We start from the raw sequence: 25,343 nt of genomic DNA, 5'->3' as shown, positions 1-25,343 counted from the left end.
GTCCTTCTTCATCTCTTTTGATTGATTTTTAACTTGAAGTCTAATTTGTTAGATATTAGGATTGCTACCCCAGCTTGTTTCTTGTGGCCATTTGATTGGAAAATGTTATCCCAAACCTCAACTCTGAAATAATGTCTGTCTTTGAAGCTGAGGTGTGTTTCTTCTATGTACCAGAAGGATGGATTCTGTCTTCGAATCCATTCTGTTAACCTGTGTTTTTTATGGGCGAGTTAAGACCACTAATATTGCGGGAAATTAATGGCCATTGATAGCTCATTCTTGTTTGTTTCAGAATGGCTGTTGGTGGTGGAATTGTATGTGGATTTCCACCACTTTTTCTTTTGGCTGTTGGTAAAGTGGGATTATCTATTTCCTCTGTTTTTCTGGTTGTAGTTAACTTCCTTGGGTGTTTTCCTTCCAGAATTTTCTGTAGGGCTGGGTTAGTGGATATGTATTGTTTAAATCTGGTTTTATAATGAAATACCTTGTTTTCCCCATCTATATTGATTGAAAGCTTTGCTAGGTATAGCAGTCTTGACTGGTATTTGTGGCTCTTATTGTTGGTAGAATATCTATCCAGGACCTTTTGGCTTTCATTGTTTCTATGGAGAAGTCAGGTGTAATTCTGATAGGTTTGCCTTTATATGTTTCTTGGCCTTTTTCTTTAACTGCTCTTAATAGTTTCTGTAGGTTTGATGTTTTGATTATTATGTGGCAAGGGGATTTCTTTTTCTGGTCCAGCCTATTTGATGTTCTGTAAGATTCTTGTATTTTCATAGGCATATCCTTCTTTAGGTTAGGGAAGTTTTCTTCTATGATTTTGTTGAATATGTTTTCTGTACCGTTGAGCTGTATTTCTTTGCCTTCTTCTATACCTATTATTTTCAGGGTTGGCTACTTCACGCTATCCCATACTTCCTGGATATTTTGTGATAGGGATTTGTTGAATTTGAGATTTTCTTTGGTTGATGAGTGTATATCCTCTAATAAGTCTTCATCACCTGAGATTCTCTCTTGCATCTCTTGTATTCTATTGGTTATAATTGCATCTGTAATTCCTGATCATTTACCCAGCTTCTCTATTTCTAGCATCCCCTCATTCTGTGTTTTCTTTATTGTTTCTATTTCAGCTTTCAATCCTTCTACTGTTTGAGCTGTTACCTTGATTTGTTTGGTTGTTTTTAGTTGGTACTTTTTAGATTCTTTAAGAGACTTGTTTATTTCTTGAATTTTTGGGTTCATCTTTTCTTTCATTTCATGTATTTTTAATTCCTTGTTTCTTCTATTTCTTTAATGGATATCCTCATTTCCTCTTTGAGGGTCTCTATCATCTTTATAAAATAATTTTTAAAGTCTGTCTCTTCTGCTGCATCTATCTATGTTGTGCTTTTCAGGTCTTGCTGGCATGGGTCTCTAGATTCTGGTGGAATCATAGTGGTCTTTCTATTGCTAAGTGTGTTCTTATTCTGACCTTTTCCAATCTCTTCTTCCAGTGGGTACAGGTGGGATTTTTCTGTCTCCACTGATCTCCTTCTTTCCTGAAGCTGGGTGTGCTTGGAGAGGGTCTGGAATGTCTTTCCTGTGTGGATGGGTCCTCTTGATGCCAGGAGTGGGGCCCCGGAAGACTGAGGGAGTGGATGATGGGCAGGTGAGGGTTTCCAGGAGGACCCAAGCTCACCTGAAGCTGGGCACACCAGAGCACTCTGTAATTCTTATCCTTTGCTTCAAACCTCTGAAAGAGAGGACTAGAGAGGTAGTAGCTGAAGGAAAAAGCTCACAGAAATTAACAGAAGTGTAGAAAGATAAGAATGCAGGAAAATAAGTAAATAGGAAAATGAAGAAAGATGGGTAGGAGAAGGAGAAGAAGAACAAGAAGAACAAGAAGAAGAACAAGAACAAGAACAAGAAGAACAAGAAAGAATAAATGAATTGGAGTTACAGAATTGGATTTAGAATTGAGACACAGAATTAGCGCTAAGGAATTATAGATATTAAGACAAAAGGATTAGAATAGAGAACAGTATAGACAGGACAAGAAAGAGCACATGTATAGAATGAAGGTGGTATGAGAAGATTTTGTTGTTGTTGTTTTGTTTTGTATTCTCTTTTTTATTATTTTTAAATTTAAATTTAAATTAGAAACAAGGTTGCTTCACATGTCAGGTCCAGGTCCCTCTCCATTTCCCTCCCCTCCTACCGTGCCCTCCCACCAACCCCCCAATATCCCCTCATATCCCCAGGGAGGGTGAAGTCCTCCATGGGGGTGTCCATAGTCTGTCATTTCATCCAGGGCAGGGCCTAGATTCTCCCCTGAGAGTGCAGGGTGAGAGTGAATCTCTCATTGTTGGATGGGAGTCCAAAGTCCATTTGTGTACCCGGGATGAATACTGATCTACTACCCAAGGCTCAATAGATTTTCTAGGCCTCCTCACTGACACCCACATTCATGAGGTTTTGATCAGTCCCATGCTGGATTTCAGGCATCAGCCTGGGATTCCAGAGCTAACCCTTGTCAGGTCAGCTGTTTCTGGGGGTTAAACCAGCCCAGTCTTAATCCCGTTGGTCATCAGTCCTCCCTGTCACTGGACTTCTTGAGTTCAGCTCCATGCTTAGCCATGGGAGTCTGCCTCTTCTTCCATCAGCCACTAAATGAAGGTTCTGTTTCCCAGACTCTCTGGCCATGGGATTGTAGGCTGGAACTCCCCAGATCTATGTCTAAAATCCCTACATGACAGAGTACATGCCATGTTTCTCATTTTGTGACTGGGTTACCTCGCTCAGGATGGTTTCTTCTAGTGCCATCCATTTGCCCGCAAATCTCAGGATTCCATTGTTTTTTCTGCTGAATAGTACTCCATTGTGTAAATGTACCACATTTTCTCTATCCACTCTTTGGTTGTGGTGCATATAGGTTGCTTCCAGGTTCTGGCTATTACAAATAATGCTGCTATGAACATAGTGGAACAGACATCCTTGTTGTATGAATGGGCATCTTTTGGATATATGCCTAAGAGTAGAGTTGCTGGGTCTTATGGTAGGTTTATTCCCATTTTTCTGAGGAATCTCCATACTGATTTCCAAAGTGGCTGAACAAGTTGGCACTCCCACCAGCAATGGAGGAGGGTTCCCCTTTTACCACATCCTCTCCAGCATAAATTGTCATTGGTGTTTTTGATTTTAGCCATGCTGACAGGAGTGAGATGGTATCTCAGAGTTGTTTTGATTTGCATTTCCCAGATGGCTAAGGATGTTGAGCACTTTCTTAAGTGCCTCTCAGCAATGTTAGACTCCTCTATTGAAAATTCTCTATTTAGTTCTGCAGCCCACTTTTTAATTGGATCCTTTGGTGTTTTGGAGACTTGCTTCTTGAGTTCTTTGTAAATTTTGGAGATCAGCCCTCTGTGAGATGTGGGGTTAGTGAATATTTTTTACCATTCTGTGGGCTGCCTTTTTGTCTTGCTGATTGTGTCCTTTGCCTTACAGAAGCTTCTCAGTTTCAGGAGGTCCCTTTTATTAATTGTTGATCTCAAAGTTTGTGTTACTGGTTTTACGTTCAGGAAGCAGTCGCCTGTACCAATTCGTTCAAGGGTACCTCCCACTTTCTCTTCTAAGAAGTTTAGTGTGGCTGGATTTATGTTGAGGTCTTTGATCCATTTGGACTTAAGTTTTGTGCATGGCGATAGACATGGATCTATCTGCACTCTTCTACATGCCAGCATCCAGTTATGCAAGCACCATTTGTTGAAGATGCTTTCTTTTTTCCATTGTATAGTTTTAGCTTCTTTGTCAAAGATCAGATGTTCATACATGTATGGGTTAATATCAGGGTTTTCAATTTGATTCCATTGGTCTACCTGTCTATTTTTGTGCCAATACCAAGCTGTTTTCAGGACTATAGCATTATAATAGAGCTTGAGGTCAGGGATGGTGATGTCTCTGGACGTTGCCTTGTGGAACAGGGTTGTTTTGGCTATCCTGAGTCTTTGGTTTTTCCATACAAAATTGATTATTTTTCTTTCAAGGTCTTTGAAAAATTGTGCTGGTAGTTTAATGGGGATTGCATTGAATGTGTAGATTTCTTTTGGCAGGATTTCCATTTTTACTACATTGATCCTACCTATCCAAGAGCATGGGTGATCTTTCCATTTTCTGAGGGCTTCTTTAATTTCTTTCTTTAAAGATTCTAAATTCTTGCGATGCAGGTCTTTCATTTGTTTGTTTAGTGTTACCTCAAGGTATTTTATGTTGCTTGTGGCAATTGTAAATTGTGATGTTTCTCTGATTTCTTTCTCAGTCCTTTTATCGTCTGTATATAGTAAGGCTACTGATTTTCTTGAGTTGATCTTGTAACCTGTCACTTTGATGAAAGTGTTAATCAGCTGTAAGAGTTCCCTGGAAGAGTTCTTTGGGTCATTTATGTAAACTATCATATCATCTCCAAATAGTGAAAGTATGACCTCTTCCTTTTCAATTTGTATCCCCTTGATCTCCTTTTGTTGTTCCACGGCTCTAGCTAGAACTTCAAGTACAATACTGAAAAGGTATGGAGAGAGTGGAGAGCCTTGTCTTGTTCCTGATTTTAGTGGAATCAGGTTGAGTTTCTGTCCATTTAGTTTGATGCTGGCTGTTGGTTTGCTGTATATAGCTTTTATTATGTTTAGGTATGTTCCTGTTATCCCAGATCTTTAAGACCTTTATCATGAAGGGGTGTTGGATTTCGTCAAAGGCTTTTTCAGCATCTAGTGAGATGATCATGTGATTTTTGTTTTTTAGCTTGTTTATGTGGTGGATTACATTGATGGATTTTCGTATGTTGAAGCATCCCTGCATCCCTGGGATGAAACCTACTTGATCGTGGTGAATGATTGTTTTGATGTGCTCTTGGATCTGATTTGCTAATACTTTATTGAGTATTTTTGCATCAATGTTCATGAGGGATATTGGCCTGATGTTCTCTTTCTTAGTTATGTCTTTGTGTGACTTGGGGATTAAGGTTATTGAAGCCTCATAGAAACAGTTTGACAAAGACCCTTTTGCTTCTATTGCATGGAATACTTTGAGAAGAATTTGTATAAGCTGTTCTTTGAATTTCTGCTAGAATTCTACACTGAGGCCATCTGGATCTAGGCTTTTTTTTGGTTGGGAGCCTTTTGATGACTGCTTCTATATCCATAGCAGTTATAGGTCTATTTAAATTGCTTATTTGTTCTTGATTTAATTTTGGCAAGTGATAGCTATCCAGAAAATTGTCCATTTCCAGTGCCTGGGGACTGCCTACTGACTGCCACAGAGCCTCCCATCCTGGCGGGAACCAAGCAGCCCAGATCCCAGGTCTTCTTTTCCACCAATGAGACCAGGGGACCAGCAGGTCCAGGTAAGCAAGGCCTAGCATCATGGCCTGTGTTCCAGTTCCTGGGGTTTGCAACATCTGGGCCTGGACTCCAGTGCCTGGGTATTGCCTGGGATCTGCAACAGAGCTTCCTATCCAGGCTGGAGCCAGGCACCCCAAATCTCAGGTCTTCCCTTCCACCAATGAGACCAGGGGAACAGCAGGTCCAGGCAAACAAGGCCCCACATCCAGGCCTGCATTCCAGTGCCTGGGGACTACGTACTGACTGCCATAGAGCCTTCCATACTGGTGAGAGACAAGCACACCAGATCTCAGGTCTTCTACTCCACCAATGGGACCAGGGGACCAGGTAGGAGACTAGGCACCCCAGATTCCTGGGCTTCTTCTCCAACCATGGGACCAGGAAAAGTAGAACTACCGTAGAACTACCAGAGTATTGGACTTGTTTGCACCCACAGAAAGGGAACTGTGGTCCCCTAACCACCAGACCAGTAAGGGGCTCTTTTTGTACCCACTAGAAGAAGAGATGGAAAAGAGACAAAACAAAAACACACTCATCAACAGAAAAACAAATATGATACCGCCAGATTAGACTGCACACCAGCAAGACTCCAACATTCATTTTAATGAAACTGAAGCAGAAGAGAATGACCTTAAAAACAACTTCATGAAAATGATAGAGGTCCTAAAAGAGGATATAGGAAAATCCCTCAAAGAAATGGAAGAAAAACAAACCAAAAAAATGCAAGAAATGGAAGAAAAAACAAAACAAAAAATGCAAGAAATGGAAGAAAAAACAAAACAAAAAATGCAAGAAATGGAAGAAAAAGCAAACCAAAAAAATGCAGAAAATGGAAGAAAAAAAACAACCCAAAAATGTAAGAAATGGAAGGAAAAAACAAACAAAAAAATTCATGATATGCAACAAAGGGATGAAAAAACAAAGCAAAAATTGCAAGAAATAATTCAAACAGTGCAAGGGTTGAAAACTGAAATATAGAGACGATAAAAAAAACACAATCTGAAGGAAGGCCTGAAATAGAAAGTCCTGACTTTTTCTTGAATGTGATATCACTATGGGGTTCTGCCACATCTGGACAACTAAAGAGCTCCATTTGCACCCTGGTGACAACATCTAGTCACTGCTTCCCCCACCTATGCTTGGAGACAGTGGTGTAATGGGAACTAAGGCTATTTCTGCTTTTCCTCAATTCAAAGATGTCAGGCAAGGCCAAAAACTCCATGAACATGTGGGTAAAAGTACATCGCACAGTCCTATGTCACTAGATACTTCTTCAGCTTCATGGGAGGTAAAATGCTAAATTTACTAAGTTTCATGTGTGTGTGTTGTTTGTTTTTTTCTAAAGAGAAGAAGAAATGACATCTACTGCAAAAATGTATCTACAATTTCATGAAATTGTTTATATAAAGGGTGCATGCAGCATGATGCCTGAGACAGCTCATTACTCAATATATGTAAGTTATTAATGTAGTGAGGCACATTCTAACATCACTTATACATAGATACAAAGAACCATAGAAGAATAAGGGAGCCGAGCGGTGATGGCACATGCCTTTAATCCCAGGACTCAGGAGGCAGAGGCAGGCAGATCTCTGTGAGTTAGAGGCCAGTCTGGTCTGACAGCCTCCAAAACAATACAGAGAAACCCTGTCTCATTAAACCAAAAAAAAAAAAAAATAAGGGAATCCTCAAGCTGTTAATAGGTAATTCTCTACTAATCTATTTAACAATAGAGACACTGCTCATAGTTTTGTTTATGTAAATGTTATAGAGTAATTCTGCCTGTCTTCCTTTTGGAGAGGTGATTTAAAATGATGCTTTTCCAGAGGAGTCAAGGACACCACAAGAAAAGTCACAGAAACAACTAGCCTTGTCTCATAGTGGATAAGAGATCTGAACTGACAAACAGGGGGCCTGCTTGAGACTGACCTAGGCCTCTAATATCTATGACACTTGTATGGATTGGTCTACTTGTGTGTCTCCTAACAAGGGGAGCAAGAACTGTCCCTAATGCTTTGGCTGGTCCTTGGGAACCTATTTCTTATACTGGATTGTCTTGTCCAGCCTTAATAAAAGGGAAGGTGCTTAGTCCTACCTCATCTTGATATGCCATGATGATTCCTTTGGGAAGTCTGTCCCTTTCTGAACAGAAACAGAGGAGAAGTAGATGGGGGGAGTAGGGGGAGGTCACTGGAAGGAACAGGAGGAGATGGGGAGGGGAAACTGTGGTGGGGAGGTGGGGATGTAAAATTAATACATAAATTTAATTTGAAAAATTAAGAAAGGGCAAGCAATTGAGCAAACAAATAAATACCCCCCTAAATAAAAGAATAAACAACCCCCTTTAGACCGCAGCACCCTGTTTGAAATTCTGCTTTTCAATAAAAATTCCAATCTCATGAGACTGGGGTACCTAGGAACTGAGCCCTTTATTACCATTTTTCTCGCTTTACTAGCTGTATTCCAACAACACCAGCTCCTAGGCTGTTTCTACAACAGGTACACTCATACATGTCTCAGGATGATTGCAGCTGATGTTTCCTTCACTTTGATTTCTCTGCCTTCATTTACATATTAAATTACTCTTGCTAGATCCAGACAGTGCCTACAGGTCTATACTATGCCTTTTGATGTTTGTTTAGGCTTAACATTACAGTGTTTTAAAGTTATCATTGCTATGCTTTGAAATATTGTTGTACCTATTCTTAAATATCTTAAATTTCTGATGTTATTGTAAAAGATTTTGTTAACTTGCTATATTTTCTATTTAATACTTGTGTATGGGAATACAATTGATAGTATATGCTGACCTTCTTTCTACTGGCCTAGTTATGAATTTCTTAGCTAGTATTCTTTATTTCAAGTAGTTTCTCAAGTTTTGAGAATTAAATAATCATGTCATCAATTAAAGGATAGCATCTGACTTCTCTCGTGGCTAGTTTTTATGTCAGCTTATCACAAGCTAAAGTCTGAGGAGGAAGGAAACTCAGTTAAGAAAATGCCTCCATAAGGTTAGGCTATAGGCAAACCTGTAGGGCATTTTCTTAATTAATGATTAGGGAGGAGGGGTTCCAGTCCATTGTGGATGATGCCATCAATGGGGCTGGTAGTACAGACAGAAAGCAGACTGATAAAGTCATGAAAACAAAGTCATTAAGTGTCATTCCTCCATGGTCTCTGCATCCGCTCCTGCTTCCCACTCCAGCCCTGTTTGAGTACTTGTCCTGACCTCCTTCAATAATGGACCATGTTGTGGAAGTGTAAGCCAAATAAATCCTTTTCTACCCCCCAAGTAAAAAATAAATATAATGATGCTCTCGTCTGAATACATTAAAAGTCTACTGAACATCAAGTAAATTATACGACACTGTTCTTTCTCCATTTTCTTATTTGTATAAATATGACATCTATATTGAGCAAATACAGTTTTATATTACTTGAAATCATGATTATTATTTTATCATAGTAAAAAGAAAAAGTAAACACACCAAGTAGCTAAATGGATGGAAAACAATGGAAGCAAGTAGACAAAGTGACAAGTTAGAAAATGAGGGTTATTTTGTTTTGTTTTATTATTGTTGTTGTTTGGTATGAGTGTGTTTAATTTAAGAAAGAAGAGTTCTTATACTGCATTTCAAAAGAGACAGGAATGTCAGCCATCTTTACAATGTTCAGTCTCTATTGCTGATGATATTTCAGGCAAGACTTTTGATTCAGTCAGCTACAGGGACCTTATCCTCTCAACCTGCTGGCTTCGGGCATCAAATCCCTAGAAAGTGATACTGCACAACTTTAGTACATTGTCAGCAGTCATTGTGAACTCCTGAGCTGTAAGTTGCAATCATAGAGTATCCCTTATTCCACTGAACTATTGGGCCAAATGATTTCATGGGCAGATGCTATAGATTACATAAATGCTGTTTGACCCCTTCACAGACACATGCAATAAATAAAGAAGAATTATTAGCTCTAAACCAACAATACAGAAGCCAGCACTTTGCTGTGACATAAATGGATGATTTATTATCACTCTCCTACAACAGCTCAATTCCGTTTCTTTCAATTTTTCTACATACATTTAGCCTTTCCTATCTGAATAGTCTTTGTCAATGTATAGTTTAGATTTCTCAGCAGATGACACAAGCCTAGAATGAACACTTCCTAGGTGAAAGTTACATTTGTGGTATGATACATAAAAGTCAATGTTCCAATTGTCACCTCAAATGGTAAAGAAATCGCTACAGTATTTTAAAAAATAAATAGCAGTATATACTCAGAATCTTGTTACAGATATTATTTACTTAAAGCTGTTTAAAACAGACGCTCTTTAGGTATATATGGCAGTTGGAGATCATTATTTTTCTCTTCAAAGTTGTACATTCCCCTACTTTTCAGTAGTCTTTCTGTATAGTGCCACACAGAGCACTAGGGGCAACTGAGCTGCAAACAGAAATCTAAGGACATTCTCCTCTTTCCTCAGGACTGTACCTGCATTTCACTGTGAGCCATTACTTAAGGTGCTTTACCTAAAGACTAAAATCCAGAGTTCCTGGCATGGTGTGGGAGGTCTTTCACAACATTATTTCATCTCCTACTCTAGGTTTGCCCATTACCCCTCTCTGCAAGGCAACAAGCAGCTGTCTGTGTTTCACAAAGAAGCAAGATTACTGAACAAAAATCCATCTGCTACATCACTTCCCACTTACCTTCCTTTTAACCAGAAAGCTCACACCGTCAGTGGATTACAGTGCGAATGTTGAAGACCTAATGAAGAGTTGTGTAATTGCTGAGTACAAGGTCAGTGAATTCCACTATGTTTCTCAAAGTTGTTTTTCAAACTTTTATTTTAATTTAGTTTATTATGTAGGAGCATACTTAGATATAGATCATTCTTTGAATACATAATACATGTATATTTACCTAAAATGGATTATTTTCCTGTGCATTCTTTTAAAGATGTGTTTGTTGCATAACACTATATTGAGGATCACCTGAGAAACTGATAAGGTAATAATCATTTATTTGATTGACATGTGGTAGAAATAACAATTTAAAAGAATAAGGAAATGAAAACATACTAAATTATTTTCCAATGTGCTTAACACACAACAAATAGAATAAAATACAAAACTGGATAAACATTCACTGAACACTCTCAGTGTGTTCAATATCTTGAGCAAATAATGAAATGATAAAATAAAATTATATTGTCTCAAAATTTATGGGTACAGAAACTATTGGACAAAGAATCTATCAGGGTGCTTTTGTTTTCATTTGAGTCTTTCATCCTTAAGTATACAGGCTAAACACATATTTGGAAAGAATGTGCTATTTATGTCTTAGTTGATGATTTGTTTTAATTTTGAGACACACCCTAACCTATGGATCCGGCTGGCCTGGCAGTCTTTTGGATTAGTGATGCTTCTGTGTTAGTATTCAGAGTGCTGGGATTACCATCCTGTGTAAATATACCATGATGAAAATAATCTTGAAAATAGTGTGCAAAAATCTAAAACTTTCATTCATTGTGATCAGTCTTCTCAGCGTTCAGTATGTCTTACCACTTTGTCTTTTGCTCCTTATAAACCACTTCTAACCAAAACAACCCACTGGAACTTATTTCTAGCCTTTACTAATTGTTCAGAATTAGATGGGCTTCTATGAAATGTATAGGTAGAGAGAGGTCATAATTTCTATGAACTAAGGAAATGTCTGAAGTTGTATCTCCCTGGATACAGCAATTAAATAAAAGGACAGCATAAAATAACATGTCTAGTTAGATCAAGTCCAGAGACACACGAGTCTCAAAGGAGACTTGTGAGCACAGAACGTCAATCAAATAAATCTCCACACTTAGCCTAAAGTGTTTATCTTCAGATAAGAGAGCTTGGTTCTGACTTGAGAAACATGAAAGCCTGTGCACAGAGTCTGTCAGCAAAATCACAGGAGGCAGGGAGGATAGAGGGGAGGAGTCTTGAGGAGAAGAGGGAAGAGAGGAAGCAGGGAAGGAGGGAAGGGAAGAGGCAGGAGAGGAGACAGGGGAGGAGAGAGGGGAGAACACAGGGGAGGAGGGAGAAGGGTAGGGGAGAAGAGAAAACATGAGAGGAGGCAAGGGAGGAGGGAGGGGAGGAAAGAGAGGATGATGGGGGAGAAGTCTGAAGAGGAAAGTAGGGGAGGAGAGGAAGCAGGGGAGCAGACAGGGGAGGGGGGAAGAGAAAGAGACTGAGGTGGTGGCAGTGGAGGAGGTAGGAAGCCCATGGCTGCTAGTTCCCTAGGCACTGGCCACAACAGAGATGCAGCACGTTTCATTTATGTATAGTTGTGGGGGTTTGTTTTCCTTTGTTTTGTTTTTCATTTATTTGCTTTTCTTACTGTAAGAATTATATCAGCACTTTTTGATGTTACATGCAATTTCTAACAAAAAATAATTTTTGTTTATAAAATGAACAGAAATAAATTATTAAATGAGTCATTTAGAAGGAAAACAAATAAGTTTGCCGTAACTTACAGAATTTCTTTATTTCACAAAGAATTTGCTTCAGTACTGTAATTTCTAAGACAAAGCAGAGAGCTACATTGTTACACTTTCTTCCTCACTAAGAGAATCAAGACTTCAATTGATGTAAAACAAATATTACATTTTGAAAAAAAAAGACCCTCCCAAGGAATTATTTTTAATTTCTCCATTGAGTCTTGTAATGAACAGTAGAACTGCAACAGATACCGTCTTTCATTGCAGTTTTGTGAAAGATTCAAAGCATCCCATAGAAAGGAATTTTATAAATTGATTCTGTATAAAAGCCAACCCACTTCTCATTTCAGAGGCAACTTTTAAAACATCTGACAAGAGAATCTGACAGGCTTTGGCATTGGTACAACGGTCTAGAAATCCCTAATGTGGCAAGGATTCCTGTACTTGCTCGGTTGTAGCAAGCTCCTGGGATGTCCAGGGGAGACTTCTGATTGCAAAGGAGCTGCTCAGGGGCTAAATGTAGTGATTACTAACTGTACATAAGCAGTTCGGTACATTCTAACAGTTGGTGCGGCTGTTATCTGCTCATGCAAGGGCTCAGTCTCTAAGTCCAGACTGCAGTGTGAAGCACAAATAAAATAAATTATAAACTCATTTTTCCCTGGTCCTATGTCCCGATTACAACATGATGGCTGGCTGAGATTTTCATTTCAGTGTCGCCAGGAAAATCATCAAGTGTAGCTGCCAATCATATTGACTGCCCTCGTCTAAGACTAGTTGTGACGCTTTAAATAAAATCACATTTTGCAGTCAGTGAAGGTTCCCTGACTCCTTTTCAGATTGTGTTACTGAGTAGCTCAGGATCTTGACCTGGAGGTGACAGGTGACAGGTGGTAGTGTCACAAGTTAAGAATATATGCCCTTTCCTTTTCCTTTCTTCTCACTCGGGCCAAATGAGTCAGTTTGATGAATAGCTAGGCATTTTCTGTCGGCACAAGCAGCTGAGAAATATGGCTGTTCATTCTTCCAGAGATACACCTTTTCTACTTACATCTACACAGTTGAGTTACATTGAATGTAAGTGACTTGAGTTATTCATTTGATAAGCAATTAGATAAACACCATTATTTGATTTAGGCTGTCACTTTACATCAGCATCATGCAATAACATTGGATGACATTGACATCAATTTAAAAGAGAGAAACCCTCAAATAAAGCAAACAAAAGCATAATTCTTGTAAGACTAACCTAGTTCTGTCTTAGCTTGGCATGTGAAATGTAACTCACCCTTATCCCTCTGCAAACTAGTTCAACACAAATCCCTCTTTTCCTACACATTCTTTGCATTCTATGTAAGAATAAAATATGGAACTGAGAGTAATACACAACCGAAATTTATCTGTAACATTGGCCTGTGTGTGGGGTGTGTGTGTGTGTGTGTGTGTGTGTGTGTGTGTGTGTGAATGACACAGACAGACAGACACTGAGAGAGACAGAGACAGAGAGAGTAAGCCAGAGGAGTCGGAAGTTAGCCTCATGCCAGCACTCACATCTTGCCTTGTTAGAGACAGGTTCCCTCTTTCTAGTCACCACCGGTGATGCCTGGCTAGCTAGCCCACAACTTTACCATATCTTGCACCCCCACCCCAACGCTCTGAGTTGTGGTGTGATGGGATCACAGACACTTGTATTAGTGGATCCAATTTTCACGTGGGCTCTGGATAGCTGCACCAGGCTTTCACTCTAAGCTCTTTACCCACTGAGACATCTCCTCAGCGCCATCTATAATGCTAAAAGACTTTGAGTAGACATACATATGAAAACATTCTAATCACCCCTTGCAATGGGCAGAAAAACTTGATAAAGATTAGACTTTTGGGATGCTTTCAACAGATTTTTTTCTTTTTCCCCATAGAGTTTTTGTGTTATTCTTTGGTAATTGTAAGATGACTGGGAGGCCATTTCTTAAGGTTAAAATAGACACAGAATAGACATAATGCATATTCTTAAACTTGAAAACAAATTAACAATCCACTGAAAAGCTATAATGAGTACCCACACCCTCAGAGTTCCCACACCATATTGAGATGGAAGAAGATGAACAGATGAACCACCAGAGAAACTCCAGGCACTCTCTGTCTGCTGAGTGGCGACTGCTCACCGAGGTCAGATGAGCTGACCATTGTGCCAATTGGCTTTTTATACACTCAACACAGGCTGAGATCATCTGAGAAAAAGGAAACTCAAGTGAAAAATTACCTTCAGAATATGGGCCTCTGGGTAAGTCTGTGAGGCCTTTTATTGGCTGACGATTACCATGTGGGAGGGTCCAGCCCCCTGAATGCAGTGGAATACCTGGGCAGACAGTCCTGGAGTTTATAAAAAACTGGATGCAAGTATCTTTCCTGTTTCCCAGTTTGCTCCCTGCTTGACATCTTGTCTGCTAAATATTATTTAGCCAGATCTTTAAAGAAAGGTATTAGCTCTTTTAAAGTGTCTTATGCAACGGTGCCACCATGCTTTGCTTGTAAGAATGTAAGGTGACAATTACTTTAAAAAGACATGTTTACTGTGAGTGTGGTAGATACACCTGTGTAAACCCAGATCTAGGGATGCTGAAGCAGGAGGATTGTTACAAGTCTTAGCCCAACCAAAGATTAAATTTGGGTCCTCTGGATTGAATACAAGCACTGTTATCTTCCAAGAAATCTCTTTGTATCCTGTTTTTATTTTGTTATTATTTTTATGGTTGGTCTTTTGAGACAGGATTTCTCTGTGTATCCCTGGATGTCCTGGAAATAACTCTGTAGACCAGGTTGGTCTCTTAAACTCAGAGATATGCCTACCTCTGCCTCCCGAGTGCTGGAGTAAAAGGCTTGCGCCACCACTGCCCAACATTATTTTTACTTATTTATATTTTTACTACATTTCTTTTAAAACAGAAAATCCTTTAAGAACCATCCCAACTGGCAGCATGGGAAGGCAAAACTCAAATTAGGGTAAAGCCTCTTATCAGAAGTCAAGAAACAAATGCCATAAATGAGAAGGCAAAGCTGCAGGTCTTAACACGAGGTTTCCAGAAGAAATGTCATGACAGTTTTTTTATAAGTTTGATCAAAACTGTTCCAAGGAAATTGATGGCAAGTCAGAGTGTCAATAGTTGAAAGAACACATAGTGGTTAGCAAGAGAAAGTATGAGTTACCTATTATAAGGTCATTAGGTCACAGTGCTTTCATTCTACTTAATTCAGTGCATGAAAGTGTTGTATGTGAAGCTGTGTACCTGCAACAAAGCCCATCCATGCTATGGACAAAGTGTAGCAGCAGAGTAAAGTCATGTATGCCCTCCATGCTTCCCTTCTCCTCTTCAAAGAGGTAAGTAAATAAGGCCCCTCGGTGTAGACGTGATGACTAAGTTGGTACATATGCTGCCTTGTACCCAATGAATGCTACATGATTAGTGAGTATTGTCACTATCAATGCTGTTATCATTAAATGATTAATAAGGTTTCACTAGAGAGTAAAAGCTCCAATTTAATACAATAAATATATTTGAGAATTTTATGGATGTAATTACTCTGAAGTGTTATAAGGGAGGTGATTAATACTTACCTTTGGCCTCAATTCACTTAAAAATTAATCAGTTTGTCAACAGTGTTGGCTGAGTGTGTGCATATGCTAGTTGGTTCACCCAAAAGGGCAGGATGACAAACGCACAGTGTGACTCTACCATAGAATCTCAATGCAATAATGTGAACTACTGCAGCATCCTCAGTGCTATAATGGAGATGCACACAGGTATTATAGGACCAAGAAGGAGTGTCACACCAGTCAGGAGAAGATCAGCAAAATGTCTTGGGAGGGTATGGATAACTCAATTGAGAAGTACTAAAATCCAAAGGCTGGACACTGTTCTTCTTTTGCCTGTCTGCTCTGAGATAAAAACCTCCTGTGACATGTGGTTCCTATGAAATTCTCCATGACACATAGGGACAAGCAACTTTGGATTGAATCATCATCTGAAGTTGCAGGATGAAATAAACCACCCCCTTTAAGTTATTTATTTAGTCATCTTGTCAGAAAAAACTAAAGTAAGCACACATGCATAACAACAGAGATATCTGAGCAAACTTTCAGGAAGAAAAAGGCATCTACATGGTTTATTTATTTATGAATGTTGGTGTTTTAGCTGCATGAGGGTTTCAGCCTCCCTGAAACTGGAGTTACAGATAGTTGTGAGCTGCCATGTGGTTTCTGAGACTTGAACCTGGATCCTCTAGAAGAATATCCAGGGCTTTTAACTGATGATCCACTTCTCCAGCCCCCTACATGATCTTTTGTTGATAAGATATCAACATGAAGAATCATAAACTACAACAGCATAGAACAAGACCTTCATAAAGACAACATTGGAATACATGATAACATGGGCAAGGGAGCTTTTACAGGGATGACCACAGGTAAAGAGCTTGCAAATAATGGCTTCTAGGAGAAAGAGAACTCATTTTCTTTAGGAACAAGGTCCCTGGTAGTTATTTAACCCCAAGTGGTCAGTCCTAAACACACACACACACACAATGCAACACTAAATGAATTCAGTCCATTGTGTGTATGTGTGTGTGTGTGCATGTATATGTGTATGCGTGCATTATGTAGCAGTAACACTGAATAAGAGATAGTGGGGGTTGTTAATTGAAGATAAGAGGCTAAAACTTACATAAATGCAGTACTTATGTGTGGAAGTCTCAAAAAAAGAAAAACTTTAAGTCAAAATAAAGACAGAAAACAGCATTTCAAAATAAGAAAACAAGATAAGCTCAAGGAAAAGTAGTGAGTAGAGACCAGAGCATCTGGGATGAATGTGAACGTGGTGTGAGTGTATACATTTATTAACAAAGAAAGGAGTAAAGAGTCACAATAAAGACTAAACACTTTGAGAGAAATACAGAAAAGGCATCTATAATAAAGTAGCCTGGGATTTTTCAGATTGTGAGTCTTGAAGATTCCCAGGTAATTGCAAGCTTACTGAGAAAGCCCTAGTGGAAGCAGTGCAATTCTTCCAGCTAAAGCTGTGATCCTTGTGAAAAAAAGAAAGCAAAGACACAGCTGGGCTGTTGCTTAGGAAGGAAAATCAGGATCAAGTAGCAACACAATGCTTCAGGCTTAGTGATTTCATTTTGTTTAAAATTATCAAACAACCATTCAAAGATATCTCTGTGTCTACTCTGTATGAAGAGTATGAGATGTACATTTTCAAACTGTAGGGGAATGAAAGAGTATTGTCTGGGCAGATGTTGCTCTTTTTGTCATATTCTTTAAGTGAGCTTTTTTTCAAGATTTAAGTTTAGCAGAGTTTTGAACACAGGGCTCTAGGTCACCTTGCAGTCTGACCTACTCTTAGCAATTCAGAAGTTTCCAGTGACATATTCCATCATCGAGAATCATCTGCAGTCTGCTTTGTCTTGCATAGAAATATTTAAGTGTTTGATGATGTTCATTTTCACTTGCAATCTGCTTTAACTGGACACTGGCAAAACCAGTTAAAATTAAGGAGATGGATATTTTGAGCTAAAGTACAAACAATTCTGAAGAAAATGGGATGTGATAACTAAATTGCATCATTGAAGCCATGGCCTATAGAATGCGAATAGTGGAGACTTAAAGAGACTGCCACTTGGGGGCTGGAGAGATGGCTCAGCTGAGGACCTGCATCCATTCGCAGGACTTTTCCTGGTAGCTCACAAGCCTCTGTAACTGTGGTTCTAGCCAAGCTGATGCCTTTTACTAGCCTCCGTAGACACCAGGCTCACACATGGTGCACAGACATACGTGCAGGTGAAACACTCATGCACATAAGATTTTCTTTAAAGTTAAATTCTTTTGGAAAGTCAAAAATTTTAAAAAGCTACAGCTTGCTAGTGTAAAACACAAAGCAAAGCCGTACATGGGCTCTTTCTGAAAAACTGACTTACTCCTCAGACAACAAATACAAAAAGAAAGTGCTAAAAACAGGCAACTCCCATCAATCCCAGCATCTAAGAAATTAGGCTGGAGTTGCTCACCAAACTTTGCAGAGAACTAAAACCCACCCTGCGCATTTAATTCATCATGGTGCACATATCACAAAGGGTACTTGATCATTAATCTAAATCTGCTTCTCAGTTAACAGAAGATTTGGTATGTCAGTCAAACAGAATGCTTCTCTAATTTTAACTATCATTCAAACTTTAGAATCTCTTTAACCTACACACACACACACACACACACACACACACACACACACACACACACACAAAGACACCTTGGGAAGAATGGAAGGGAAATGTCTCTTCTGTGAAGTAGGACATTACAAGTGTCTTCATCCTCTGCTAATTATGTTCTGCATCAGGCCAGGTCCTTAACGACTAAGCTTTCATTATTCACTCTGCTGGACTCCTTGTGAGAAGGTGGCCCTCCTGGTGGCCATGAATCTATTTTTAAAGAATAATAATTAGGTACAACATCTCAAAAAATGATAGGGGAGAAATAAAAAATACTTGAAATCCAAATGCTATTGTCCTGTCCTCTGTATTGTGTGCTGGCTGTTCTTTCTCCCAAACCTAAAGCTATTTTCACACATGTGGACAGGAGCTGTCACTGTCACTTTTACTACCTATCTGGCAGACTGCAGAAATGTCCAAGGATTATAATAAGAGAAAGAAGCCACTGAGAAAAAACGATCTTAAGGGGAGGACAGTCTTTAAGCTACAGAAACCCAGATGTAAGTTTCTTATCCTCTGATTGTGGGGCTCAGGGTATGAGACCCCAAACTGTGCAACTTCTGATTGTGGGGCTCAGGAAAGGAGGGCCCAGAGTGGGCAACTTCTGATTGTGGGGCTCAGGACAGGACTCCTAAAAGTATGGTCTTGCTTTGCTAAGTAAACTGAACACAATGAAAAGATTCTGAATCCAGAGCTTTCTCTTCTCACCATCTTCCTGCTCTTTTCCTCGCTAACACAAGACACAGAAGCTGTAATCCCTCTTCCTCTTAGTTGGTCCTAGAAACACCAGAAGCTAGTCATAAGACCTAGAAATATTATCCTACCTCCCACAATTCTTCTGTGTAAGAATGTTGCAAAAAATTTCTTTTACTCACTGTGTCTGTCTGGCATTAGATTACATGATGCCCAGTCCTGTCTAATTGGTACTATATTATTCTCCATGACAGGAATGAGTACTGTGGAGATTTTTGGAACTTCTGATTTTCCTTTTGACCTACTAAAACCCTTACTGCTTCACATAACCTAAGTATAAGACTGAACAGTTTACTCTTTGGGTCTTCATTTCTGAAAGTTCCTGTGGAATCTAACCATTTGTTTGATGTATCCTTTATGTATATATAACCCCCACGATACACAGGGAGAGATATCTCACTTTTCTGTTTCTCCACAGGCAGAGATGAAGAAACCCATCTTATCACTGCAAGAGACTGCAGACAAAGAGCCTTAGAGGGAAGCCACAGGGATGAACTAGTGGCTTGCCTCATATTTCTTCACTGTGAAAAATCTTGTGCTGACAATTTACAATTGAAACAGAATCTGAGAGAGCATTGCTGATAAAGTTAGTATCAAGAGGGTGGAAAACCTATAACAATAAAGCTTATTATACGTCTTGCCATATTTTCTTTAGTAAATGCCCTCTATATACTTCTTCTCAACTTTTTAGTCTCTATGGTGTCTATCCCAATAAAATTCAATATGTAATTTATTACACAAAATGATAATTCATTCCAGTGAATCAACATTTTAGGAAGTATATTTAGTGAAACTATCAAACCCCTTATCTTCAAAACTTCACAATATTCTCAGAGTTTCTACTTAATATTCCTGTGTTTTTCCACCTGGAAGGCCACCTCTAATCTATATAGTCCTTTAGTTCTGCTTGCATAAAATTGCTTTTTTTCCTTCTATGTCTCTCTTAGTTTCAGTAAAAATTCACTGGGGAAAAATCCTCTTTTCATAAGAAACTCTACTGACAGATGCTGTATCTTTTTCTGCACTCAATTAGGGTTATTATACATAATAGCTATATGTGTATATAAAAAGGAGAGAGACAATTTGTCATTTACCTGTGAATTGCCTGACAAAAAAAAACCTGAATACCCTAGAACATCCCAGTCAAATTATATTTCCCTGAAGAAAAGGAAATGTTATTAGTTTAACCTTTTACATACTTTCACAAAGTGATAATCATTAAATAATTGCTCCAAAAGTCAACTAATAAGTTCAGCATACTTATAAAAACAAATAAGTCAATGGCCATATAATCAATACTAATCAAGTAACTAATTTACATAAAATATAATTCTACATGCAAAGAAAGAGATAGAAACTAGAGCCATAGTTGCCTTTTATGCATTCTAAAATAATTAAAACAAATTGTATTGCATATATTTGAGATTTATCATATTATGTTACAAGATAGATAGGTGATAGACACATAGATGGCAGATACTTTACCGAGTCATTGCAGTAAATTAAGTTAACATCTGCAATTTCACAGTTACATTTTTACATGAAACTTTCTACTAAAATCTATTAATATAACAAAAATTTCAAATATAATACAATTTTGGCCTTCAATTTATACATATTTGGACTAGTTAATCTTTTATGCTTTATACCTTTAACATGCATGCATTTATTTCTCTTATCCCTACATTTCCATGGTAATAACTGACAGCAGTTTTATTTTATACTTGATAAAACACAAACAAAAAAATCAGTCTATAGTACATAGATTATAAATCTCAAATGTGCAACAAAAATTATATTTTAACAGTTTACAGAAGGGAATCAACATAAGACATTAAAAAAGAAATGTCAAATAGAAATAATCTGGATGTCGATCAAGACACATGAATTGGAAAGATAATTTTAGGGCTGGGAAGAAGTTCAGCTGGCAAAGTACTTGCTACATAAGCCTAAGGACCTAAGTTTGATCCCCACAACCCATATGAAGAAAACCAGGCATGGTGGCATGTGCCTACACTCCCAGCTCTGAGGAACATGAGAGAGAAAGCACCTCACTGACTGAGCAGACTGTCCATATTACTCAGCGAGTTCTAGGTCAATGGGAAGACTTATTTCAAAACACAAAATGAATAGTAGCTTAGGAATGATTACCAAGGTTGACAACTGGCTTCTACACACCTGTGTACACATGGGCACACACATATATACACTGGCACACAGACATATAAACGATAGCAACAACAGGAAGAGGGCAATCACTGATGTAGAGAATGTCCTACAGAGAGAAGGCTTGTGCTAGCATGGGAAGGGACAGTCACAGTGGGAGAGAGTCCCATCTGTTAGTACTGACATCTGTGTAGAACACTGTTTTCCTTTAAGGGCTTCTAGTTCTCAGGAGGGTCCAGTAGCAAAAGATTGTATTGACTGCCAATGACTGAGGGGAGGCACAAGTTTCAGGAGCTGTGGGAACAGGGCCAGGTATTGTGTCTCACTTTGAAGTAAATATTTCTTGAGTACAAAGAATGAAGACATTCTTAGCATGCACTGTTGTCTGTGACTGCGGGATTCAAGTAATATTGTCAGAAAGAGAAGGAGAAAGAGGAGCGTGTGAATGGAGGGAGGGAGGAAGAGAAGAAATTGTTATGGTGGCATCACAGGTTTAAATATTTGCTATAGATCTGTGGGCAGGAAGGGGCTGTGTAGCATCAATATAAGTGGGATATAGAAAACAGGTGCATCAGGAAGCCTCCATATGAAGTTACCATGTGAGTTCATTCCATTGCAAACACATAGGGTACTCTGGAGTTACATACTAAAGTCTTAGTTGATTTTTGAAAATTTCATGCTGAAACAAAAACCACTATATATTTTGGATACATTTTATTAAGCTAGATACACCAAAAGCAATTAAGCATTAATATTTTCGCAGCAGGCTTTTCTTTGGAAAATTAGCATAGCCTACTCCACAACATCCAGTGCAGTGCAATGTTGAACTCAGCTGACTGAGCACATGTCTGTACACACTTGGTGTTCCTTTCCAAAATGTGGGGAAATACGGCCAATTGCCCTTGGTTGTGAAAATCACAAAGTCATACATCACTTCATCTGCGAAACAACAGCAATAGAGGAGGTCGTGCCAAGGTTTCTTCAAGCTGCTCTATTTATGCCAAATAAATACAAGAGCCACCCCCTGATGAGAATAAAATGTCCCCTAGCTGTTCACACACAGTAATGACTTCTGTATAATGCATTCAGTCTGACAAATGCAAGGCTCTGATTTGCACTCCAACTCGTTATGAAATCTTCATAAGTGGGTATTACCTTCCCTATCTACAGGCAATGAAGGCTTAGGGTGATTGTACCGCTAACCTGGACAAGGTCAAAGAAAAGAAGCAGAGCCTGGGATACACCTGGTGCCTGAGGATGGTTACATTTGCTATACTCTAGAGGGTTATAAAGAACTTGGCTATAAATGTCACCTCGCTGAATTTAGACAAGAAAACAAAGTAGGTGAGAAGCATGGAGGGATGGGCTAATCTCCTTGCTTGAACATCTCTGAGCTGCTATTTCATGTCACCCAAGTTATCCCCACTACACTCACTGGATGCTCCAGGGGCAGATCAAGGTCATTCCCAAGCAGAATATCAGTAGATTGCAGGAAAACTGGGTATCTTCTTGTGGCCACTAGATGATATCAGGAAAATTGGAGATCTGTTGGAGTGTTCATCAATCATAGAATTTAAAAACTAATTCAATGGAAGTTCAATAGAATGGAGAAGAGAAAGGAAAAGAAGCCAGGCTGTCTCGAAGTTAAACCTGCATTGAGATCAGCTGCTTGGTGGCAGGCAACTGCACAACGGGAGGGAGAACTTCTGAGAAAGAGTAAAGCAAGTTTGCTTAGAGCAGAGCCAGTAATTCAGAAAGCAGGATGACATTCACAGCTGCTTGTCTGCTGTCCTATAAGAGACTGCATCAGGGGTAGGAATTCTGGGAAGGAAAAGCACAGTATCTCATTAAATGACAGACTATGGACACCCCCATGGAGGGCCTCACCCTCCCTGGGGGAATGAGGGGATAATGGGGGGGTTAGGGGGAGGGCACGGGAGGAGGGGAGGGAAAGGGAGAGGGACCTGGAACTGACTTGTGAAGCAACCTTGTTTTTTATCTAAATTTAAACTGGAAAATAAAATAAAAAAATTAAAAAGAAAAGTAATAAAAAATTATTTCGCACTTTCAAAAAAAACAATACAGAGAAACCCTGTCTCATAAAACCAAAAAATAAAAAAATAAAAGAATTTCATTCCTCCTGACTCTCAGAATGACTGTAAGGTGAACCCACCTTCCTAGATTGATCTCATGTCCTTAAGGGGTGGTCTGTTGGCAGGTCATGGATTTGTGCAGCTGGGTTTACAATGGCATGGCTCCACCTAGATGGAGTTTCCACTCTTTTCTAAGAGTGAAATGAAGGCTCCCCCATCTCCCAGAAAAGACACCTTTTTCTGCTGTGCCCCTGGAAGAGCCACAACAGTGCCTCCTTGGGGCCTAAGATGTTCCTTCTCAGGGTTACATCTCTGAGCGTCAATGCCACAAAATAAGAAGCTTAGAATAGGTGACAGTTGCAATCACCCTGTTTTGAAGAGAAATGACACAAAGCAAAAGAAATTGTTTCTTTAAAACATCAACCAGAATTCATTTTGAAATAAAGCCAATCCAGTGCTACCCCCTCTATTTCTTGTGATGCTTGGATGTGTGGTACTGACTTCCCCCTTCCATCCCTGAGAGCAAGGATAACAGTACATCACACTTATGGATGCCACAAGCTTGGATAAAATTACTCTGCGAAGGGCTTACCAAGCTAGGGACATTTATAAAGGCACAGTCTAATTACTGCTCACCTGGAGGGCTTTGGGGACAGGTAATTTAACTGTCACAGAGATCCCAGGGGAGAGCATGCAGGGATGTGAGAGGAGTTCTCTATTTCCTGCAGAACAGTCTGAGAAAGACCAGAGTAACCATTTTGAAACCAAGTATGTGAGTTACAAGGTTTATCTTTAGGCATTTGATTTATTAAAGGCAGGTGAATGGGAGTACTGCCTAGAATTACATGCATAAATTGGGCATGATAAGAGTTAAACTCATTGTTATGCAAACATGGATTACAATGCAACTGTGTGAATTCGCTTTATTTTAAGTGAAGTCAGGTCTGTGGGGTTAGGGTCTCTCCTCAGAAGGACTCATTTCCACCCGAGACCTGTGGTAAACCCAAAGCAGCTGGTGAGTTTACCATCTTCTGTTTTTTAAAGAAGCATATGACAAAGAAAAGAAAGCATTTTTATTAATCCATCAAAGTGAAATTTTGGAATGAATTTGCAAGATTTGAAAAAAAACTGTGAATTATCAGGTATATTCACTAGTCTGATTGTGGTGGTTATTACAGAGTGGTGTCTCCATAGACACACATCCATATTACAGTTTCATATTATGGATTATAAATCATGTACACTATTCATAATTCTGTAAATATGGAGATAAAGATTAAGGAAATCCAATTGACATATTGTGCTATCATCTGTAGCTGCGTGTACATTGACATCTTTCAACACAAAAGAACTCAACTGTCCTGTTCCGCGCTCTGCCCTCTGCTTGAGGTGAGTATGGGCTCTCCCTTCATGCCCTACTTGGAACTTGCTGGGTCTGCACAGCTCTTGAGAACCTGCCCCAACAGGATGGGCCACCTCTGTATGTCCCCCCCTCCCTGTACTCTTTGCCCTCCACTTGAGTCTTCACCTTGCTATGCCTTCTGCTTGGGTGAGGAGAACACCAGGAGAGGACAGACCTTCCAGAGTTACTGACACTGAAGTCTTGGCCCCCCTAATCCACTGGGAGACTAGAGGAGAGGGAAAGACCCTACCTGCACCCACTCAAAAAAGGGATGGGAAAATGACAGTATAAGAACACACTCAACAACATAAAGACCAATAAGACACTACCAGAATCTAGGGACTCCACACCACCAAGACGCAAAAAACCCAGTGCAGACGAAGCAGAAGAGAAGGATCTTAAAAACTATTTTATGAACATGATAGAGACCCTTAAAGAAGACGCAAGAAAATTCCTTAAAGAAATAGAAGAAAATCAAGCAAAAATAAATGAAATGGATCAAAAGACAAACCAAAAGTTCAAGAAATAAACAAATTTCCTAAAGAATGTAAAGAAAGCCAAGGAAAAACAACCAAACACGTGAAGGAAACAATTCAAGCTGAAATAGAAATAGTAAAGAAAACACAGAATGAGGGGATGCTAGAAATAAAAAAACTGGGCAAACAATAGAAACAACAGATGTAAGTATAACCAATAAAATACAAGTTATGGAAGACAGAATCTCTGGTGTTGAAGACTCACTAGAGGAAATACAGTCACAGAACAACAACAAAAAAAAAAGCTCAAGTCCAACAAACCCCTAACATAAAATATTCAGGAAATAT

The sequence above is a fragment of the Mesocricetus auratus genome, unplaced genomic scaffold (genome assembly GCF_017639785.1).
Source record: "Mesocricetus auratus isolate SY011 unplaced genomic scaffold, BCM_Maur_2.0 Super-Scaffold_100676, whole genome shotgun sequence".
NCBI lineage: Eukaryota > Metazoa > Chordata > Mammalia > Rodentia > Cricetidae > Mesocricetus > Mesocricetus auratus.
Note: the sequence above shows the minus strand (reverse complement) of the source record.